Source organism: Pipistrellus kuhlii, unplaced genomic scaffold (assembly GCF_014108245.1).
Source record: "Pipistrellus kuhlii isolate mPipKuh1 unplaced genomic scaffold, mPipKuh1.p scaffold_m20_p_3, whole genome shotgun sequence".
Lineage (NCBI taxonomy): Eukaryota > Metazoa > Chordata > Mammalia > Chiroptera > Vespertilionidae > Pipistrellus > Pipistrellus kuhlii.
This window is the reverse complement of record NW_023425529.1, coordinates 94602304-94621275: the sequence shown is the minus strand read 5'-3', so window position 1 is coordinate 94621275 and position 18972 is coordinate 94602304. Positions and strand designations below refer to the sequence as shown.

The 18972-nt window shown below is 38.8% G+C and overlaps 1 pseudogene; it reads left to right on the top strand.

Moving 5' to 3' along the window:
• Positions 1-6640: 6640 nt before the first annotated feature.
• On the top strand, positions 6641-18272 carry LOC118730382 (annotated as a pseudogene).
• Positions 18273-18972: the final 700 nt, after the last annotated feature.

Genomic DNA, 18972 nt, shown 5'->3' with positions numbered 1-18972 from the left:
ATTTGGGCCCCAAGAGTCTTCCACGATTCCTTTATTGTACTCCACGGAATAGCTTTTTCTTTTTGTGCTCATTTCTAGGGGGAAAAAAAAAAGGAATTGGGGTATCAAGGTGGGGGGAGCGGAATCACTTAAAATGACCCAAGGGGGATTAGAAGGGGGAATCAAAATGGCACAGGAGGATCAGAGGGGGGATTACAATTTTAGTAACCCCTTTTAATCCTCCTGTGTCATTTTAAGTGATCCCTCTCCCTAAAGCCCTGTGCCACTGAACACCTTCACCAGACATCCCTCTACCCCTTTATCAGACATATACCCCCTGCCGCCTGCCTGGGGACTGTCAGTGGGCTTGCTGGGGCCTGGATCTGGGCTGGAGCAGGGTCTGCCACTGACTGAGAACCTTCAGTCATGATGAGGGCGGCTGGAAGTATCAGGTAGTGTCAGCAGAGACAGACCAGCACTCACCACCTTCGCTGCGTCCAGTCCACTCTAATCCTCTTGTTCTTCTACACGCATCTGCAAAAGTCTCCTCCTCTCTCCCGCCCTGCACTCACAGCTCACTCTGACCTCAGCTCCGCCTCCACACAGCAGTGACTTCAGGACTCCGCATAATATCATTGGTTGCTAGACACCAGTTGGGGCAGCCCTAGCAACCAGTTTATGGTAAATTAATTTTCATTCTGAGACAGAGCCGGGGGGGGGGTTATTTTGGGGGGATGCCTTATATTTCACTCAGAAGGAAACCTGTAAGTAGGTCTTATTTTCGGAGGATGTTTTATTTTTGGAGAAACACGGTATGACCATTACTCTGAATTTTTTTTTTCCTCTGACATGTTACATGCTTCTATTTCACTTATTTTCTTTCTTGGTGATTCCCCATTTTCTTTCCTCTGGGGATTGTTTCATTCTCTCTCCATTCTATCACCAGAAGGTTCAAACATCACTTTGTGTGGGCCTGGCCTATGTGCAGTGGTAGTTTTGCACTACCCGAGTGTCACTGAAGAACCCCGACACCAAGATGTGTGGTTGCAGGTTGGTGGGAGCCATGCTTGCTCAGGATCAGAGTCACTGGTGCTCAATGTGGCCTTGTGTGCACACTTACAATTAAGGATTTCATCTGTGCCATGCTAAACAAGAGACCCCACTGGTGTGTGTTGAAAATCAGAGTCCCCTATCATGTGCCAGGAGCCTGTGCCAAGAATTGAGTATCAGATTCTATGGTGCTTGGTGCATCCTCACACCAAGAACCAGGATCCCTATGTATCCATGCCCCAAGAATTGGAGTCACTGGCTCTTAGTGTGAATGCACTGGGAATCTGAGATCCCAGGCACACATAATGAGAAACAGAATAAAGTCTCTGGTGCTCAGTGCTGCCTCTTGTGTGGAGAATCAGGGTCCCCAATCTGCTTGGGGGACCTGGTTGCATGGTCACAGTGTGTCAGCAGGAGGTCCCCTCCTGCACTGAGAAAACAGACTTCCATGTGTGCTTGCCCAGAGTCAACGTCAGGTGGTACTGCTGCCCTGTGTAGGCATGGGGTTTGGTTGCATGATTGAATTGCAGGAAAAAGATTCCCAGTGTCTATTTGCCCATGGTCAAATTCAGGTAGCAGCTACTGTGTGTGGGCAGGAAGCCTGCTTTTGCAGGGCAAGTCTAGTAGTTCTATGGTACTGCAGTGAGACTGCAGGGAGGGGAATGGGCTCTGTGACTCACAGAAACCTTCCCCTGGGATGTATGGATTCTTGGTATCTGTGGGTCTGCAGCTGTGGTCGCAGGTCTTTTTACTTAGTGGCTGGTGGGTCCTGGTTTGCATCTGAGACCAGATTGGGTAGTGGTAAGACTAGGATCATATTCTCGAGCAGTTCTGTTTTTCAAGATGGCATGATCTCTGTGCCTCTGTTGGACGTCCCAGGAGTGTCCGTGGTGGCAGTGGGGTTTTGCTGTCTAAGACTGCTTGGTTTGGCATCTCCTATCAAGACCTGCAGGATCTGTTTCTAGCTTGCACACACACACACACACACACACACACACACACACACACACCACATGTCCACACACTCCTTTATATTGTAGCTCTTTCACTCTCTCACACTCTCTCACTACCTACCTTCTTGCTGATCACCATCTTCAATTGCCTCTAGTCTTAAAATAAGACAACAAAAAAGTTTGCTGGATTGACTCTTCCTTAATGAATGATCCTATAGCAAGTTAATCTGTTTGATAGAATTTTCGTAAGAACAGAACATGGAGTCAAAATTGGAATTGTTTCAAACCCTGCCATTGCTTTATGAACTAAGTTTATATAATATTCTATATATTTTGTTCCATTTCAATATTCTTCATGACATCTTTACCAGACATAGATTCTATCTCAAGAAAAACACTTTATTTGTTCATCCATAAGAAGAAGCCCCTCATCCATTCAAGTTTTAGCATCAGATTGCACAAATTCAGTTATATCTTCAGGCTTCACTTTTAATTCTAGTTTTCCTGCTATTTCCTCTCCCCAGGTTCAGTTACTTACTTCACTGAAGTCTTAAACTCCTCAAAGTCACCCATGAAGGTTGGAATCAACATCTTCCAAATTCTTAATAATTACATTTTGACCTCTTCCTTCAATTCATGAATGTTCTTAATGCCATCTACAATGGTTAATCCTTTCCAGGAGATTTTCAATTTACTTTTCCCAGATCAACCAGAAGAATCACTACCTACTGGAAGCTATAGCCTTACAAAATATTTATCTTAAATAATAAGATTTAAAAGTCAAATTTATGCCTTAATAATCTAATGACTTCTGAATGGATGTTGTATTAGCAGACATGAATACAACTTTAATATTGTACTTCTCTATCAGAGCTCTTGGGTGACCAAATACACTTTCAATGAGTATTAATATTTTGTAAGAAATATTTTTATGAGCTACAGGTCTCAGCAGTGGACTTAAATATTCAGTTAACTATGTTGTATGCAGATATATTGTCATGCATTTATAGAACATACACAGAGTAGATTTAACATAATTCTTAAAGGACCAAAGACTTTAAAAATGGTAAATGAACATTGGCTTTAACTTAAAATTGCCAGCTACATTAGCCCCTGACAGAGTCAGCCTGTCTAGGAAGCTTTGAAGCTAGGCATTGACTTCTCTCTAGCTATGGAAGTCCTAGATGGCATCGTCTTCTGATATAAGTGTTTTGTCTGCTATATTTAGTGTAACCTACTTCATTAAGGACATTGGTTACATCTACCAAATCACTTGCTGTACACTTTACATCAGCTCTTGCTGCTTGATCTTGAACTTTTATTTAATAAAGACAACTTTCTTCCTTAAACCTCATAAACAAACTTCTGCTAGCTTTAAACTTTTCTTTTGAAGCTTTCTCACCTCTCCAGTCACTATATATTATAATTGAAGAAAGTTAGGGCCTTGTTCTGAATTAAGCTTTAGTTTAAGAAAATGTGATTGTTGGTTTTAGGTTTTACCCAGATCACTAATTTTTTCTACATATCAGCAATTGGTATATTACTCATGTACTTATGAAATAGCACTTTTCTTCAAGAACATTTCTTTGCACTCATATCTCAACTTACAGTTTAATGCAAGGGGCCTGACTCTTGACCTATCTTAGTTTTTAACATACCTTTTTTTTAAGATTAATTACTTCTACCTTTTGATTGAACATGAGACGTCTGCAACTCATCCTTTCACTTTAACACTTAGAAGCCGTTGTAGAATTATTAAATTTCCAGATTTCAATATTCTTTGTCTTAGGAAGTAAGAATGCCTGAGTAGAAGAAGAAAGAGAATGGAATGGCTGGCAGTGGAGCAGTCATAACACAATATTTATTAATTAATCCTGTATTTTGTATGGGTGTGATTTGTGTTCTCTACCCCCCAAATTATAAAAGTCACCATTTCAAAAAAATGAAGGCAAAATTAAGACATCCCCATATAAGCAAAACAGGAAATTTATAGCTAATAGATCTGAGAGAGTTTAAGAGTAACATAAAAGATATGCTCACTGATCACAGATCACCATGACAATATAACAATAATGAAAATTTTTTAAATCTTGAGAGAATTATTAAAATGTTATACAGTGAAACAAAGTGCACAGTGTTGTTTAAAAAATGGTTCTAATAGACTTGCTTATCTCAGGGTTGACACAATTATTCAAGTTGTAAAAAACACAATACATTAGAACCTCTGTTCTTGAAGTTAATTTGTTCCAGAGTCTACTTGAGAAGTGATTTGTTCAAAAACAGAATCATTTTTTCCCATTAGAAAAAAGGTAAATTGAATTAATCTGTTCCAGACCCCCAAATGATTTCATGATTTAGCCTTTCCTGTATACAGTATATGTCTATTTTATTGTTCAATCTATAAACTCTTTAAAAACAAAAGGACATAAAATGTAAGTGAAAACTTAACAAAAATAAAATAAAATTTATATTAAAAATGAAATTTACATACACACTAAAACTTACTTTTAACATTGAGATATATTTATGACTGAACATGGAGAAGACGGATGGAAAAATGAAGGGGTGGAGGAATATTATTGTTTGGAACAGGGGTCCACTTTCATAAAAATGTTAGGTAGCTGTTCTTTCTCTGTTTTGTGGATCTTTCTCTGTTTTGTCTCTTTGCTCCACTAAAACTTGTTTAGGCCTCTGACCCACTAAAAACCTATCCAATGATGTTTGCTCTTACCCAGGGGTCTTCAAACTTCTCTCATTATGAGAATCACCTGGTGGAGTTGTTAAAACACAGATTCCCGGATCCCAACTATAAGAAGTGCTATCAGGAATCTGTGTTTTAACACCTCCACCAGGTGATTCTCATAATGAGAGAAGTTTGAAGACCCCTGCACCTGTGCTTTAACACTCACCTGAAGTGAAACACAGCATTGTCATTGAACAAGTTATCTTACAACTTGCTACTTCTTTATCAGGGTGAAACATATTTCTCAATAAAATGTTGTATTTATCCCCATTTCTCAAACAGTTTCTTGACTAGTGAAGTAGGAGTATCCTCCCTTCTGTCCTCTTCCCTTCAAGAGAACTCCTCAACTTCTATCTCTTGCTGTTCTCCTTGAAGGTCTTTGAGTTCTTGGTGTTCAGCTTAGTGTTATGGCCCTCCAACAACTCCTCCATATCATCATCATCCACTTCCAAGCCGATGAACTTGCCCAGATACACAATATCCTCCACAACAGATATAGGCTCATCCTCAAAGCCCACAAAGTCTTGTTCAGCAACAGACTTAGGCCACAATTTCTTCCAGGCTGATTGCATAAAGGAAGACACTTTCCTTTATGCTTTGCCTATGAGCCTCAAGTAAGTGAGTATATTAAAATGTTACTTCCAGAACTCCCTGAGGATTAAATTAATTTCAGAGTCACCTGAAAATACTTCTGAAACAGTGCCTTTGTGTAATTTCTTATACAGAAAGAGAAACTAAAATAGCAATACCATTTACCATTTCAACAATGAAAATAAGATAGCTAGGGAAAAAAATATAAAAGAATTATACTGGTAAAAATATAGGACAATGAAAAAATAAAATGAGGGAGATACCAAAAAATAATAATAATAATAATAATAATAATAATAAAAAGAAAGAAAAAAAAAGAAAAGAAAAACAATATCATATTTACGGACTGGAAGAATTAACATCATTAAACACTCCATACTATCTAAAGATTCAATTCAATCCCTATAAAAATACCAATGGCATATTTCACAAACCTAGAAAAAAAATTCCAAAAATTTATATGGAACCAAAAATGACCCAAATTACCACAGCAATCTTGATAAAGAAGAACGAAGTGCCCTCACTGGTTTTGCTCAGTGGATAGAGCCTCGGTCTGTGGACTGAAGGGTCCCAGGTTTGATTTCAGCTAAGGACACATGCCTGGGTTGTGGGCTTTATCCCAGTGGGGGATGTGCAGGAGGCGGCCAATCAATGATTCCCTCTCATCATTGATGTTTCTATCTCTCTTTCCCTCTCCCTTCCTTTCTGAAATCAGTAAAGATATATTTTTTAAAAAAAGAAGAACAAAGTTGGAGAAATCACAATACTGGAGAGAAAACTATACAAAAAAGCCATTGTAATCAAAACAGCCTGGTACTGGCACAGGAACAGGCATCTAGATCAAATGGAGCAAGATGGAGAACCCAGAAACCGATGCAAACCATGATGCTCAATTAATATTTTACAAGGGAGACATGAGCATGCAATGGAGTAAAGATACCCTCTTTAATAAATGGTGTTAGGAGAATTAGACAGGTATATGCAAAAAATAAAAATAAAACTAGACCACCAACTTGCACCATACACAAGAATAAGTTCAAAATGGATAAAAGACTTAAATGTAAATAATAAAACCATAAGAAAACTTAGAAGAAACCATAGGCAACAAAATATTAGACATCTCTTATAGCAATATGTTTGCTGATATATCTCCTAAGGCAAGGAAAACAAAAGAAATAATAAACAAAACAAATTTGGACTATATAAAAATAAAAAAACTTCTGCACAGCAAATGAGACCATCAACAAAATGAAAATGGAGCCCACTGGATTTTGCAATGATACATCTGATAAGATGTTAATTTCCAAAATATATAAACTGGCTGTGAGGTGAGGGAGTCCGGGAGCCGGAGTCTCAGGAAGGGAACTCTGGTGTTCTGTAAGATGGCCTGATATGAAGGAATCACGCCTCCCCAAGCTGCCTCGTCCTTCAAGTGCAGGAGCCGGTTGAGATGTCGGGAATGGAAGCCAATGCGACCATCCCAATCTGGCAAAATAAACCGCATGGGGCCGCTCGCAGTGTGGTGAGAAGAATCGGGACCAATCTGCCCCTGAAGCCATGTCCCCGGGCGTCCTTTGAGACCCTGCCCAATGTCTCTGATCTGTGCCTGAGAGATGTGCCCCCAGTCCCTACTTTGGCTGACATCGCCTGGATTGCTGCAGATGAAGAGGAGACATACGCCCGGGTCAGGAGCGATACACGCCCCCTGAGGCACACGTGGAAGCCCAGCCCTCTGATTGTCATGCAGCACAATGCTTCAGTGCCCAACCTGCGTGGGTCTGAGGAGAGGCTCCTAGCCTTGAAGAAGCCAGCCCTGCCAGCCCTGAGCCGCACCATAGAGCTGCAGGATGAGCTGAGCCACCTGCGCAGCCAGATTGCTAAAATAGTGGCAGCTGATACAGGAAGCTCAAATGTCTCTTCTCCCTTACCTTGTTTTGGATCTTCATTCCATTCTACAACTTCATTTGTCATTAGTGACATCACTGAGGAAACTGAGGTAGAGGTCTCCGAGCTTCCATCAGTCCCCTGCTTTGTTCTGCCAGCCCTGAATGTTGCAAACCAGAACACAAAGCTACCTGCAGCTCATCTGAAGAGGATGACTGCGTCTCTGTCCAAGGCCAGCAGCTTTGCAGATATGATGGGGATCCTGAAGGACTTTCACCAGGAACAGAACCTGCCATCCTTATTTCTGAGGTTCTGAGAAGGAAGTTTGCTCTGAAGGAAGAAGATTTTAGTAGAAAAGGAAACTGACAGTACTCAGCTCTGCACACTCAGACTCCTGTTCCTGGAATTCCTTCATTAGCTGCCTTCCTCACTGCAGATGTTTCTGTCTCTGCATTAGAAGTTTTCTACAACAGTCTTCCCGAAAGCTAGAGCCTGGAGTGAAGGAAAAGAGCTGGATTATTTGTTTCCCATACTTCAAACCTTTGCAGAGCTAAGGCCTTTTGTGAGCAAAAACACTTATTACAGGTAAATGCATTGATTAACATGTTTTGGTCTAAAGCCTGAGTAGAAGTTTCTGGCTTTTCCTTGCCCCTGTTTAAAAATAGGTCCTGAATAACTTACTTCACTGCTTAAGACCCTATAACTGGTCTTACAGGACACTTTGTGCCCAGCTGTCACTTACTCTTAGCAGCTTTCTTGCAGCAGAGAGCTATCAGTGTTTATGTACATGTTCAAAGAGCAAGAAAAATCTTATGCTGCTCCATCACAAACCAACACCAGTGTCCAGCAATCACCCTCTTCCCATGTCTAACACCTAGATGTAGAGGTCGGCACACTGGACCAGCTGGCATTTGGGCGGTTTTTGTCTTAAATATATTTTGTAATACCATACAACCAAATCTACCCTCCAAGGCCTTGGGGCCTTATTGGTTCCACTGATTAAACTCTTGCTCTTCAGTGGCCTTTGGTTCAAGCCCAGTAGGAAACAGAAATGGGAAGGGGAAAGAGAATACCGTCTTTCTTTGAGGCCTTGACCTTTTTGTGTTGGGCCAAGGTTTGTATCCACACCATGCATGACTCAGATGCCCTCAGGTCCCTTTCCCTGCAGTATATATCCCGTGTGTGTTTGGGTTGAAGTACTACCTGACATTAAAGGATTTGACAAGATACTGAAAATATATATATATCCCATACAACTCAACAAAAGAAAGACGAACAATCCAATTAAAAGATTGGCAGAGGACCTGACTAGACACTTCACCAAAGAGGACATACAGATGGCCAATAGACATATGAAAAAATTTTCAGTCACTAATAATCAGAGAGATGCAAATTCAAACAACAATGAGGTATCACCTCACACCTGTCAGAATGGCTATCATCAACAAATCAAGAAATCACATGTACTGGTGAGGATGTGAAGAAATGGGAATCCTAGTACACTGCTGGTGGGAATGCAGACTGGTGCAGCCATATGGAAAACAGTATGGAGTTTCATTAAAAAAATTAAATATGTAACCACCATTTGATCCAGGGATCTCACTTCTAGGAATAGATCCTAAGAAATCTGAAACATTAATCAGAAAAAATATGTGAACCCTTCGTTCATAGCAGCACAATTTATAAAAGCTAAGGTCTTGAAACAGCCCAAGTGCCCAGAAGATGAGTGGATAGAAAAAAAATATCTGTGGTACCTGTACACCATGGGCTTTATGCAGCAGTAAAAAAATAAGGATCTCTTACCTGTTGAGACAGCATGAAGGGACCTGGAGTATATTATGCTAATGGATAAATCCAGTCAAAGAAATATAAGTACCACATGATTTCATTTATATGTGGAATATAATGAACAAAATAAATGGATGGAAAAATAGATCTAAAAACATAGAAGCATAAAACAGGCTGATGAATCTCAGAAGGAGGGTAGAGAGGTCTGAAGAAATTAAACAAAGAATACTTTACAAGGGAGGTAAGAGCACACTAGAGGCCAAGCACGCATGAAATTGTGTGCCAGTAGCTCGCTTACACTTGCTTCAGCTATCCGCCCTACCCATTGCCTTTCATAGCTCACTGCCTCACCCACCACTGCTGGTAGCCCTCTAGTAGCTCTCTAGTGCTCACAGCTCTCCATTGCTAGTAGCTCAAACCCCATCCCACCTGCCACAAGACCTGCTGCTGGTGGCATTATGGCTTAACAGCCACAGGCCTTTTATATAAGACAATATACATAACCCATAGACATAGGCAATAATGTGGTGAAGAACTGAGGGATAAGGTGAGGGGATGGATGTGGTCAAAGGGGCCAAAAATGGGGCATCTTTAATACTTTCAATAAAGTTAATAAAAAATACATTTTTTTATTAACTTTTTTTAATTTTTATTAACTTTAGTCTGTTTGTCCATTGGCTAAATGAGAGGAGTTGTGTAAGGTGACAAGAACCTAACAGTGATGAAGGTGTATTCCTCCACCAACTTGGCCTCCATGCCTGGAGGGTGGGAAAGAACATTGCCTATTACAAGAAGTAGCCTGAATGTCAATTATTTTTTCCTGGAGCTATTTCTTCACACTTGGGGCAAGCACTTAATGAATCCACTCTATGAAAAATTGCTTAGTTCTTGGAATAGGGGGTTGAGGACAAATATGTGATACCTTAATCAATAAAGCAATTAATTTTTAAAAATGCCTGGTTATTCAAACTTTGATATTAGCCTTGCACATCATATGCAATGTTTTTTATTTTACACAAAATTATTTTTTTTTGAAAACTCTTGAGTTTTTAGAATGGTAGATAAGTAGAAGTTTCAGTCCCCTTTGCATTTCAACACAACAATGATGTAAACCTGTCCTTCATTGACATATATCTTTCCAGTGACATCTTTTTCTGTGTGATGTAGGTCTTCTTTGGCATTTTCTTCCATAAGAGTCCTGTCTCATTACAACTGAATGCTTATTGGGAAATAAATGTCTCAACCTCTATGTATTCTTGAAATTCTTTCATGAAATTTTCAGCACTTACTTTGTTAGAACTGGCAGCCTCCCCATGCCTCATTACACTATGAATGTCATGACTTTTCTTCAATTTATTGAACCACCCCATACTAGAATTAAATGAGTCACTTTTAGCACTCATTCCAGGGTTGTTGTTTTTTTCAGGTATTAAGTATGCAGCATCATCACTTTGAAATGCTATCACTAGCAAACTGCATTACATTTATTCAAATCAACAACAATTTTTCTACCTTTCAATTGCCAGTGATTGCTATTTCATATGCACTTTCACACCCTTAGCAACACCAGCACTCTTGATGTCCTCTTTATTTTTAATTTGTGCTAATCATTTATTTCACCATGGCATACTCAGTAACTAGTCAGACACGCAAACACTTTTATCAGACTTTACAATTATTTCCTTTTTAAGCTCTAACATTGTTTTCACAACTTTCCTTTTCACTTTGCTGCCATCACTAACCTTCTTAGAACCCATGGTGTCATATTTAATAGTGTTGTAGTGTACCCTGAATCTCACAAAGGATGCCTCAAAAGTCAAATTATGGAGTCATTTATTCAAAGGCCAGTGGTTACGAGGGAAAATAAGCATTCCAAATCTCGCAACCCCAAAATGCCCGCCACATCCGGCTTATATAGGCAGAATATCATAAAGGTATCAATTACATCTTTGGGTTTGGAATGAGGAACCTGGTTTGCACAAAGCACTTACAGAAGCAAAATTAAGCTAGTTAGTTATCTATAAAGATTAAGTATAGTTTTGGGTCAATGGATCACTGAATCAATGGAAACACATTATCTGGAGCCACTGAGGCCATTTAGAATAATTGTGCTGTCCTGGTTTTGGGACCACTGAGTTAATCAAAACACATTATCTGTAGCTACTGAGGCAATTTAGGGTAATTGTGCTTTCCAGGTTCCCAGGTACTGAAGAATGTGCTTCAATAAGCAGTAAAATCACAATCAGTGGGATATTCAAACCACCACCAATGGAGTATTCAATTGATTGGGCTAGCATATATAAGTTCAGAAAATCAAAATAACTTTACTAAACATATAAGTACAGAAGCCAAAACAGCAGGGTTAAAGTTAAACTGCAGTTTCTACCTGAGATGATTGCTACCATACTTCAATAGTAATATCCAACAGCAAAGAAAAAAAAGAAGTATAAAAGTGCCATGGGGTCAAGAACTAAAGTTTTGTTCAACAACTGAGACATTTTTTTCATTAATAACTTGATTAAGAATTGAATTGTTTGACTGTATCTGTGAATTGCAACAAAGCTAAGCACAAAAGAATAACATATGCTTATACATAATTAAATATAAAATTTAGTATTAATGCTATTAAATTACATTTTCCCTATATGATTTAAAAGACCATTACATAAAGCAATAATTATAAATCTAAGTTGATGGGCATGCAAAGAATAATGACTTCTTTTGTGACATAACAGCATAAGGGTGAGAACAGAGCTATATAAGAGCAGGTTAACCATACCATTGAAGCTAAATTGGTATTAATTTGAACTACATTAGCATAAACTAACATATCTTTATTGAGAAAAACTAAAAATCTATAAAGAAATGAAAAGGGAATCAACATAGCACACTAGAAAATATCTTCTTAACCTAAAAAGCTAATACAAAAAAATTGAGGAACAAGTAAGATATAAGACATATAGAAAACAAGGAGCAAAATGATGGAAGTAAATATAATAGCCCCTTACCAGTAATTGCATTAAATATAAAAGGATTAAACTCTTAAATTAAATTAAAAGACATATATTATTACAATAATTTTTTAAATTAATTAATTAATTTATTTTTTACATATTTTAATGATTTTTTTGCCCCCCTCCCTCCCCATAGTTTTATGTCCATTGGTTATACTTATATGCATGTATACAAGTCCTTCGGTTGATCTATTATCTCCCCCATTATTACAATAATTTTTAAATGACCCAACTATGCACCATTTATAAGATCTCACTTTAGAACAAGCACTCGGGGCGGTGCTTGAAGATGGCGACTGAACAGTCGGACTTGTTCTGACTCTGGTCCCAGAACAGACAAAAGAAGAGTCTGAGCAGCTTAGGGAATGTTGATTGGCAGCTGAGGGGCAGCGGAGTTCTCAAGGAAGGAAGGGAGCTGTCTGCTGGACAGGATTTCCTGGCCCGGTGGCCAGCACTGCAGCGGCGGCGGAGGTGGCTGCGAGCTGAGGGCTGCGGCTCGGGGGCTCCGCCACCTTACCAGGAAAGGAGTAGCTTCTCTGAGGCCTGGAAAACCCCAGCGGAGAGGTCCATCGAGCATCTGAGAAGCCCTAATCGGCGCAGACACGTGGATTCAAGGGAGCTCTTCGGTCACCCACGGAAAGGAGAAGGAACACCACATAACCAGACATCCTGAAAAGAGAGGCCATGGGGAGACAAAAAACATAGTCCACACGTGAAAGAAAAGCAGGCATCACCAGAAAAGGAAGTAAAGGAGTCAGAGGCAAGCAGCCTACCAGAGCAAGAATTCAGAGTAATGATCATAGTATGGCTAAAAAGAATGGAAGAGAAATTTGACAATAGCCAAGAAGAAATGAGGAAGAACCATGAGGAACTGAAGAAGAGCCATGAGGAACTGAAGAAGAACCAAGAAGAAATGAAAAATGACATCGCTACCATGAAGAACTCAATAGAAAGCATCAAGAGTAGACTAGAGGAAGCAGAGGACCGCATCAGTGAGCTAGAAGATAAGATGGAAAAAAATACCCAAGTAGAGCAACTTCTAGAAAAAAAGATTAAAAAGCAGGAGGAGAGCCTACAGGAGCTTTGGGACAATACAAAACAAAATAATATTCGAATAATAGGGGTTCTAGAAGGAAAGGAAACTGAGGTAGACATGGAAAAAGTATTTCAAGAAATAATGACAGAAAACTTTCCTGAAATAGAGAAGAAAAAACCCACACAAATCCAAGATGCTCTCAGAGTCCCAAGCAAAATGAATCCCAGAAGACAGACTCCAAGGCACATTATAATTAAATTGGCAAATAACATCAACAAAGTAAAAATATTAAAAGCAGCCAGAGAGAGACAGAAAGTTACATACAAAGGAACCCCCAACAGACTAGCAACTGATTTCTCAACAGAAACTTATCAGGCCAGAAGGGAATGTGATGAAATATACCCAGTCATGCAAAGGAAGGGTCTGAATCCAAGAATACTGTACCCAGCAAGGCTATCGATCAAAATTGAAGGGGAAATCAGGAACTTCACAGACAAAAAAAGACTGAAGGAATTTATCTCCACCAAACCAGCAATGCAAGAAATGCTAAAGGGTCTACTGTAAAAATAAAGAAATAAGAAGTGAAGAAGGAACGCGGGTATAAAATAAAAATGGCGTCAAATGAGTACCTATCAATAATAACCTTAAATGTAAATGGATTAAATGCTCCAATCAAAAGACATAGGGTAACAGATTGGATAAGAAAACAAGACCCATACATCTGTTGTCTACAAGAAACCCACCTCAGAAAAAGAGATGCACACAGACTGAGGGTGAAGGGATGGAAAAAAGTTTTCCAGGGGAATGGAAATTAAAAAAAAGCTGGGGTAGCAATACTTATATCTGACAAATTAGATCTCAGAGTGAAGGACATAATAAGAGATAATGAAGGCCACTTCATATTACTAAAGGGAACAATCCAACAAGAAGAAATAACCCTGGTAAATATATATGCACCCAATACAGGAGCAACCAAATACATTAAAAAACTGCTGGAGGACATTAAGAGAGAGATTAATAGCAATACAATCATAGTAGGAGATTTTAATACCCCACTGTCACCCTTCGACAAATCATCTAAACAAAAAATCAGCAAAGAAATATCAATCCTAAATGACTCACTAGACCAGATGGAATTAATTGACATCTTCAGAACACTGCACCCCAAAGCCACAGAATATACATTCTTCTCAAGTGCACATGGGACATTCTCAAAGATAGACCACATTTTGGGACATAGGCAAAGTCTCTTCAAATTCAAGAAGATAGAAATCATATCAAGCATCTTCTCAGACCATAATGGCATAAAACTGGAAATTAACTACAATAAAAATAATCCAAAGAAATCAAACACATGGAGACTAAACAGCATGCTATTAAACAAGGATTGGGTTACCAGAGAAATCAAGGAAGAAATTAAAAACATCCTGGAAACAAATGACAATGAAAACACAACAGTCCAAAATCTATGGGACACAGCAGAAGCAGTTTTGAGAGGGAAGTTCATATCCTTACAAGCCTATTGCAAAAAACTAGAAAAAAAGTGTAACAGATGATCTAACTCTACAACTCAAAGAGTTAGAAAAGGAGCAACAAGAAAAGCCCAGTGTAAGCAGAAGGAAGGAAATAACAAAAATCAGAGCACAGATAAACGACATAGAGACCAAAAAAACAACACATAAGATCAACAAATCCAAGAGCTGGTTCTTTGAAAGAATAAACAAGATAGATGGACCTCTAGCCAGGCTAACCAAGAAACAAAGAGAGAGGACCCAAATAAACAAAATCAGAAATGAAAGAGGTGAAATAACAAGAGACCCCACCAAAACACAACAGATTGTTACAAAATACAACGAACAACTCTATGCCAACAAACTGAACAACCTGGAGAAAATGGACATATTCCTAGAAAAATACAAACTTCCAAAACTCAATCAGGAAGAATCTAAAAATCTCAATAGACCAGTGTCTTGTGAAGAAATTGAAACAGTCATCAAAAAGCTTCCAGCAAACAAAAGCCCAGGGCCAGATGGCTTCACAGGAGAGTTTTACCAAACATTCAAGGAAGAACTAAAACCTATCCTTCTCAGACTATTCAAAAAAATCCAAGAGGAAGGAACACTTCCAAATTCCTTCTATGAAGCCAGCATCACCATAATACCAAAACCAGATAAAGACAACTCAATGAAAGAGAATTACAGGCCAATATCCCTCATGAACATAGATGCCAAAATCCTCAACAAAGTTCTAGCAAATCGTCTCCAGAAGAACATCACAAAGATCATATACCATGACCAAGTAGGATTTATTCCAGGAATGCAAGGATGGTACAATATCCACAAATCAATAAATGTGATACATCACATAAACAAATTGAAAGATAAAAATCATATAGTCATATCAATTGATGCAGAAAAAACATTTGATAAAATCCCAACACCCTTTCCTGATAAAAACTCTTAACAAGGTGGGAGTACAAGGATCATACTTCAAAATAATAAAAGCCATATATGATAAACCCACGGCCAACATTATACTCAATGGGCAAAAACTAAAACCATTCCCTCTAAGAACAGGAACAAGACAGGGATGCCCACTCTCGCCACTCCTGTTTGACATAGTACTGGAAGTACTAGCCATTGCAATTAGACAAGAGGAGGAAATAAAAGGCATCCAAACTGGAAAAGAAGAAGTAAAGTTATCCTTATTTGCAGATGACATGATATTGTACATAAAAAACCCAAAAGACTGCATTAAAAAACTAATTGACTTAATAAATGAATTTGGCAATGTAGCAGGATACAAAATTAATGCCAAGAAATCCATGGCATTTCTATACACCAACAGTGAAACTACAGAAACAGAGACTAAAAAAGCAATTCCATTTACCATCGCACCAAAAAAATTAAGATACCTAGGAATATTTTTAACTAAGGAAGTAAAGGACCTATATGCAGAAAACTACATGACACTGAAAAAAGAGATAGAGGAAGATGTAAGGAGATGGAAGAACGTACCATGTTCATGGATTGGTAGAATCAACATCATCAAAATGTCCATACTTCCTAAAGCAATCTATAGGTTCAATGCACTCCCCATTAAAATACCAACGGCATATTTCACTGACCTAGAAAGAACTCTCCAAAAGTTCATTTGGAACAATAAAAGACCCCGAATAGCCACAGCAATCCTGAGAAAGAAGGGTAAAGTACGAGGGATCTCAATACCAGACTTCAAACTGTATTACAAAGCCACTGTTCTCAAAACAGCCTGGTACTGGCACAAGAACAGACATATAGATCAATGGAATAGAATTGAGAACCCAGATATCAACCCAAATCACTATGCTCAATTAATATTTGACAAAGGAGGCACGAATATACAATGGAATCAAGACAGTTTCTTCAATAAATGGTGTTGGGAAAATTGGGCAGACACATGCAAAAGAATGAAACTAGATCACCAACTTACACCATACACAAAAATAAACTCAAAATGGATGCAGGACTTAAACATCAGACGGGAAACCATAAAAATACTAGAAGCATCCACAGGCAGCAAAATCTCAGACGTATGCCAAAAGAACTTCTTCACTGATACTACCCCTAGGGCAATGGAAGCTAAAGAGAAAATAAACAAATGGGACTACATCAAAATAAAAAGCTTTTTTACAGCAAAAGAAACCATCAACAAAACAACAAGAAAGCCCACTGTGTGGGAGAACATATTTGCTAATGACACCACTGATAAAGGTTTAATCTCCACCATCTACAGACAGCTGATACAACTAAATAAAAGGAAGGTGAATGATCCAATTAAGAAATGGGCAATGGACCTAAATAGAATATTTTCAAAAGAAGACAGAAGGAAGGCCAAAATGCACATGAAAATATGCTCAAAGTCACTAACTATCTGAGAGATGCAAATCAAAACAACAATGCGGTACCATCTCACACCTGTCAGAATGGCCAACATCAACAAATCAACAAACGACAAGTGTTGGCGATGTTGTGGAGAAAAAGGAACCCTCGTGCACTGCTGGTGGGAATGCAGACTTGTGCAACCACTGTGGAGAACAGTGTGGAATTTCCTCAAAAAACTGAAAATGGAACTCCCATTTGATCCAGTAATCCCACTCCTAGGAATATATCCCAAGAAACTAGAAACACCAATCAGAAAGGATATATGCACCCCTATGTTCATAGCAGCACAATCTACAATAGCCAGAATTTGGAAACAGCCTAGGTGCCTGTCAGCAGATGATTGGATCCAAAAACGATGGTACATCTACACAATGGAATACTATGCTGCCATAAAAAAGAAGGAATTCTCATCATTTGCAGCAACCTGGATGGAATTGGAGAACATCATGCTGAGTGAAATAAGCCAATCAATGAAAGAGAAACACCACATGCCCTCACTCATTTGTGGATAATAAAGATCATTATAAACTGATGAACCAAAAGATAGATACAGAGACAGTAAAGCAACAAGCAGATTGTCAAATTTCAGCGGGGAGGGGAAGAGGATCTGGGGGAGATAATAGATCAACTGAAGGACTTGTATATTGATACATGCATATAAGTACAACCAATGGACATAAAGCTCTGGGGAGGGAGAGGATGTGTGGGAAGGAGGGAGGGGGGAAAAATCAATAAAATATGTAAATATAAATAAATAAATAAATAAATTAACAAGCACTCTCAAAAAAAAAAAATCTCACTTTATATTCAAAAGACAAATACGTCACCATAGCTGGTTTTTCTCAGCCTGTGGACGGAAGGGTCCCAGATTTAAATCCAGTCTAGAGCACATGCCCAGGTTGTGGGCTCTATACCCAATAGGGGGCATGCAGGAGGCAGCCAATCAATGATTCTCTTTTATCATTGATGTTTCTATCACTTTCTCCCTCTCCATTCTTCTGTGAAATAAAAAAAAAGAGAGACAAGTATATAGGTGTAAAAGAATAGGAAAGGTGAATAAACATTATTAATAATTTTTAAATGACCCAAAAGTGCAAGTGGTTATATTGATACTGAACAAAATAAAATTGAAAACAAAAATAGTTGTAAAAATCCTATATAGTAAAAGCATAATATGCAAATCAACCAAATAACCAAACAGCAGAACAACCATTTGGATGACCATCCAGGACCACACTCTGAAATGCACTGGCAAGAGGCCAACCAAGGCGGGCCATTGCCCCATGATTGACCTGCAGAGGAGGCCTGGGATACTGACCTGCAGGATGCAGTGAGTAGGTGGGGCCTCCCTTGTAAGGGAAACCTGGGTCCTCTGTGCCAATGGCCAGAGGGAAGCTGGTGCCAGCAGTCAGGGGAAGGAAGGCCTACTCTTGCTCAAATTTCATGCATCAGGCCTCTATTATTATTATTTTTAAGGTAGTATATGTGTACATATCTTACCATTGCCCCTCCCCGCACTCCCATACATGCCCTCCCTCCCCAGAGTTTTTCCTCCATTGGTTATGCTTATATGCATGCATACAAGTCCTTCAGTTGATCTCTTATCTCTCCCATATCTCCCTATCCTTCCCGCTGCAATTAGACAGTATGTTTGTTTTTAACTGTCTCCGTATCTATCTTTTTGTTCAACAGTTTATAATGTTCTTTATTATACATAAATGTGTAAGATCATGTGGTATTTTTCTTTCATTGGCTGGCTTATTTTATCCAGCATAATGTTCTCCAATTCTATCCAGGTTGCTGCAAATGATAAGAATTCCTTCTTTTTTATGGCAGCATAGTATTCCATTGTGTATATGTACCATTGTTTTTTTATCCAATCATCTCCTGATAGGCATCTAGGCTGTTTCCAAATCCTAGCTATTGTAAATTGTGCTGCTATGAACATAGAGGTGCACATTTCCTTTCTGATTGGTGTTTCTCATTTCTTAGGATATATTCGTAGGAGTGA